Here is a 5,516-nt window from a genome sequence, read left to right as displayed (position 1 = left end):
CCCTACCCCCACCCGTCTGCATGGGAACCCACAAGGTCCCCTTTGCCCTACATCCTATCTCTGGCACCTAGTGGCTAAAAGCCTGGGACTTGGCTCCTGAGCAGCCAGTTCAGAATCTGCTTCTGCTGCTCACTGGCTGTGTGACTTTTGTTCATCTCTCTGAGCCTCAATTTCCTTATCTATACATTGGGGATTATACTAGGACTCAGCCACAGGGCTCCATAGTGTTTCGTGAGGATTAAATAAGATTGTATTTGGAAGGGGTTAAGTGCGGTCCCTGCCATGCCAGGAGTCAGGGACTCTGGTGATTTTGATCTTTACCTGCCTGGAGTCCATAACCTATTCTGGCTAAAGAGCTATGAGCTGCAGCGGAGAGAGGAGAGGGCATTAGGCTCTGCTTGGGGAAATAAGACTAACCCACGGTGAGAAGAGAGGACAAATAAGAGCTAACTTGTGATACTGGCCACAGAGAAATTAGGGATTAAATAAGAAGAAAAGAGAGGACTGGGTGACCAAGGAGGCCTCAGAGCTGCTAGAGCTGATGTCCAGTGGGACCGAAAGGATCCTCTTCCGGTAAATAGAGGCCGTTCTTGCGAGGCTGGGTTGGGGCTGACTGAGGCTGAGCCGGCCCCCAGCAGACCCAGGTGGTGGGCTCAGAAGATTTGGTACCACCCCAAGGTGGTTTGCACTTGGACTTATTAAGCACCTACTATGGGATCGGCATGCATTTGTAGAATAGCCCCAGTTTCACAAAACATTATTTCGGGAAGTATAAATACATGACTTGCAGGCTTGCTGTTAAATATATACCTAGAGGCTTCCTGGATAGATGTTTGGCAGAGCTGAAAGGCTTACTTGTTCGTCTGTGGTGAGAACCCAATTTAGAAGTTTTTGAGGACAAATCCAGCCTTGGGTTGGTATGATTTTACTCTATAGTCACTGAACTGACCCTCCCTTATTTTTCTAGTCATGCAAATCTTCTTTACTTAGAAAAAAAATATTAGTTACAAGTTGTTTATTTTTTAAAGATGTATTTATTTATTTGAGAGAGAGCATGAGAGCATGTGTGCGTATATGGGGGGAGGGGCAGAGGGAGAAGGAGAGAGAATCTTAAGTAGACTCCGTGCTGAGTGCTGAGCCCGACGCGGGACTTGAGCTCACGACCCTGAGGTCAGGACCCTGAGATCACTACCTGAGCTGAAATGAAGATTCGGATGCTTAACTGACTGTGCCACCCAGGCGCCTCAAGTTGTTGTTTTAATTCAAATATCCATTGCACTTGGTTTTGCGGTTATGCAGGAGAATGGACAATTCTTTGGAGATGCCGCTAAAGCAATTAAGGCGGCTGGGTCTCCCTGTCTGGAGCTCACTGTCGAATGTTTCAAATGCAGGCAGGTAGATGGGGACTCGGGCAAAAGAGGAGCAATTGTCGCATCTAGGCGGAGGCTTCGCGAGCCGTTGTATCTTCTTTCCGTTTTTCTCTCTGTTTGGAAATGGCCAAATAAAAAGGTGGGGAAAGCCCAGCGGAGTCTGGGGGGGAAGATGAGGTCAGAGGGGCAACTGTCCCCTCCTGGCGGGTAGTTTTGGGCTCTAGCCCAGGGTCCTTCCCTCTTCGTGCCTGAAGTTGGAGAGCGTTTCCCCTACACTTCAGGGCTCTTTAAGACTGAGGCGCATTGGCTTTCACTCCAGGTGTCCAGTTTTGGCCCCCCACTGGGGCCACCTCTGTGCCTCTCACTGGCTTCATCCTCAGCCTGTTGGACCTTCCGAGGAGCTACCAGACCCTGGCCCGGCTGCCATGGCAACACAGGAGCAGCCCCTGGGGGAGAATGAGAAAGGATGGAGAGCCTCTTATTTTTAGGATTTCTTGATGTGGGTTCTTTGGAGGGACATGTTGGATAAACCCTGAGAATCCCTGCAAAGCCCTGTCAGCTCCGCGTCTTAGGCAGACATCTGGGAGTCCGCGGGGAGGAGGGGGAAGGACTAGGTCCCTCTCCTTAAGTTTGGCAGGGGGTAGGTATCTGAGGAGACAGGTCTTGTGGAGGAAATATAGTCCCACTGGACTTACTGAGAGATTTACGCCTTCCAGATGGAGTTTCAAGGGTGATTTAAACTGTGAGCTCTTTAGACCTTATTTGCTAACTTTGGACCTAACCTCTGTGAGGCGCCCAATGCCACTGTGTAATAAAGTGGTCAATCATTCATTCATTCATTCCAACCATACCTATCTAGTGCTTATTTTGGGCGCAGTACGGAGCCAGCGCTGGGAACACAAGGGCTCCACCTTGCCTTCAGTCTGCAGATGCCCCAGGCGCTGGGGGAGGAGAGCTCCCTGGGGTGGGGTGGGGGAATGGTGTTCAGGGCAGCTTTGTTTGGAGGGGTGGAACAGGGGCAGGTAAAAGAGAGAGGGCTTGAAAGGAGATAGAGGAGGGGCCTTTCTTGCAGGGTGGGTGTGGGGGACACCGGGAGTGAAGGCACCATCTGATCAACGTGCATTCTCTGAGCGGATGGAGATTAGTGGGCCTCGGGCAGGCTGGGGAAAAAACCTAAAATTAGCCCGACCAGCTGGGCCTGGGCTGTGCAGGACCCCCCGCCCCCGCCACCCCGCACGCCCCTGGCCTCCTCGAATTTCAGAAAGCCTGAGTGTGTGCAAGAAGAGCATGCTTTGCCCCGGGTCACCGCTGGCAGAACTGGTCACCTGGGGCTAGGCTGGGCGAGGGGTAGCTCCCAGCAGGGATGTGGTTTCCCCTGTGGGCCCTCCAGTCCTGCAGGGCCAGGCAAGAGGGAAGGGGGAGCCCCTGCCCTTCCCCCTCTCCTTCTTGATACTGCTTCCTCTTTTGCTTCCTCATTCCCCTTCCAGATCTGCAGGCTCTGGCAGTGTGGCCCGTGGTGGGTCAGAGCGCTGCCTGGGCCAGCAGGCAGGGCAAACCCAACCTGGGCAGAGGCCTGAGCAGGCACCTTCCTGCAGCACTGGGGGAGGGGCAACCAGGAAACCCCATCTTCACCCACTGTACCCTGTGCCAGCCTCCGTCCTGACCTTGCCTGGAGTTCCCCCAGTTGTCACCCCAAGCAAAGATCAGGTGCTGTCATCAAGCCTTAGAAGTTGTTTGAAAAGCTAATCTTGCCTTAGAAGGCGCTGGGGCCGGTTTGAGAGGTAAGGAGCAGTGCGGCACCGTGGGAGTTGTGGGCGGGGAGGTGGGAGGAGATGGCCAACCCGGGGGTGGTGGCAGAAGTGGGGGCTGGGGAGCTGGGCAGCCTCTTCGGTGTCCCCCACCCCTTTCCCATGCAGTGTCCATCCCCACCCGCATCAGATGTCCCCAGCATGGTCTTACTTGTGGGCTGACCTGTGTCCCCTCCAATTTCATGTTGAAGTTCTAACCCCCAGTGCCTCGGAACGTGACTGTCTTTGGAGGCAGGATCTTTAAAGAGGGAGTTATGTTCAAATGAGGGTGGGCCCTAATGCGCTATGACTGGAGTCCTTACAAGAAGAGGAGGCTGGGATGCAGACACCCATAGATGGAAGGTCATGTGGGGACGCGGGGAGAGGACTAGCTACAAGCCGAGGAGAGAGGCCTCCGACGCAACCACCCCCGCCAACTTGATCTTGGACTTGTAGCCTCCAGGACTGTGGGGAAATAAATTTTGGTTGTTCAAGCCGCCCAGTCTGTGGAGCTTATCATGGTGGCCCCAGCCCACCACACAGTCCCTCTCCCCAGAAGGCCCTGTCCGGTGTCCTGCCTTCTTATCTCTCTCCACTCTGGGGTCTTCCCTCCTGGGCCTCCAGCTCCAGCTTTCGCAGTCTCTGAGACGGCTGCAAATGCAAGCCCTCGTGCCTGTGATGTCTCCTGAACGGCAGGTGTGCTGGAACTTCCTGGAGAATGAAGCACAACTGCACATGGGCCGGAAGGCACCTGGAGGCCCGTGATAAGGACGAGTGCCTGATGCCCTGTCATAAATGGCTCAGCCTGAGCTAACGGCACCAAGAGCCGTCCTTCCCACAGCTGTCAGATCCTGGCAGCCCCCGCGCCCAGCAGCGTCATCCACTGAAGTATTAATTTGGGGCTCCTCTCTCTCCATGACTGCCTTCACCCCCTTGCCAGCACAGCACCTTGCTTGTGTGTCCCAGCCTTGGGAATCGGTGGGACCTAGCACGGCTTGTCTCCGAGAGACCACGAGCCCCGCTCCCCAGCTTCGCGTCCCTTCTTTGGCAGAGTGGAGGGGGGAGGACCTTCGAGGAGCAGCGATGAGGGGCAGTCTCCATCCCCCACCCGTTAGTACCAGGCTCGCGGCGTCAGGGAGACGCTGTGGCGAGGGAGGGTGTGTGCGAGATAAGAGAGCGACCGTCTGTAGAATGGGGGCTGTGGACGCGGGCCCACAGGGGCCCCGTGTGTAAGGGGGAGGGAAGGGCACGTTGTCAGAGAAGGGAAAAAAAATCTACCTACCCCTGGCCTGCCCATGCCACGCAGGCCCTCAGGACCCGCAGCCCCAGGCTCTGCTCTCTCCTGGAGCCCTGGCTGCTGCTGGGGGGTGGTCCTGGGCCAGGCTCTGGTCCAGTTCTGGTCTCACCAGGGGCCTGCCGCATCACCCACCCTCGCGGTACTGAGCTCTGCTGAGAACAGCGTGCTGGACACCCACCCAAGGTCTCCTTTTCCCTTCTTCCTACCAGCAGCACCCCGACTGGGGTGGGGGGTAGCCTTGTACCCAGGTAAAATACTTCCTAGGATCCTTTGGAGCTAGTGGTGGTCATGTTGACCCAGTTCTGCCCAATGGAATGAGAGGGGAAAGTGACTCAGCTAGAGTGTTCATCAGCCCTTTACCTCTGACGGCCGACTTCACCCTACGCCTCTCCCCCTTCCCAGAAGATGGATTAGATGCCTGGAGGCACAGCAGCCATCTCTCAACCATGAGGCTAAAAGCCAGGTGCTGAGCGTGCTGGAGGACGAGGGGAGAGGGAGTCTGGCTGACCCGCTGAAGTAGCACCAACCCTTGACTGCCAGCTCAAGCTTCCTTTTCTGTGAGAGATTAAAAAAAAAAAAAAAAATCCCTCCTTTGTTTAAGTGCTTGTGACTCTAGTTTTCAGTCCCCTGCAGCCAAACGTGGTCCTAACTGACACACAGCTCTTCCTCCACAGCAAGAAGCCCAGTAGAAGCCCAGGAGAGAGGCCTCGGAAGAGACCAACCTTGATCTCGGACTCCCAGCCTCCAGAATCATGAGAAATAACTCTCTGTGGTTTCAGCCACCCATCTGTGGCCCCTTGCTGCGGCAGCCCTAGCACATGCATGGCACAGTTGGGCGGGTTTTTGTACGCGCTGTCTCATTCGATCTTAACCACAACCTGGAGAGACAGTACCTACTTCACAGAGGCAAACACTAAGGCCAGGAAGTGCTGATGCGGGAGCCGGAGGAAGGCTACATCTTGGGGTGCTAGCCCCAGTTGCCGACCCATCAGGCCCCCCCCCCCGCCTTATCTGGAGTTCTGTGGGCAATCAGGCCCGTCCTCTATCTGTCCCACTCCCAAA

General features: G+C 55.4%; 1 long non-coding RNA gene across 1 annotated transcript; it reads left to right on the top strand.

The window, feature by feature from the left end:
• Positions 1–2,873: 2,873 nt before the first annotated feature.
• Positions 2,874–5,265, top strand: LOC113920571. The gene is made up of 3 exons (XR_003519315.1): positions 2,874–3,151; positions 4,857–5,011; positions 5,129–5,265. It is a non-coding gene; the product is annotated as an uncharacterized LOC113920571 (long non-coding RNA).
• The last annotated feature ends 251 nt before the right edge of the window (positions 5,266–5,516 follow it).

This window comes from Zalophus californianus, chromosome 3, assembly GCF_009762305.2.
Source record: "Zalophus californianus isolate mZalCal1 chromosome 3, mZalCal1.pri.v2, whole genome shotgun sequence".
Lineage (NCBI taxonomy): Eukaryota > Metazoa > Chordata > Mammalia > Carnivora > Otariidae > Zalophus > Zalophus californianus.
This window is presented reverse-complemented; position numbering and strand designations above follow the sequence as displayed.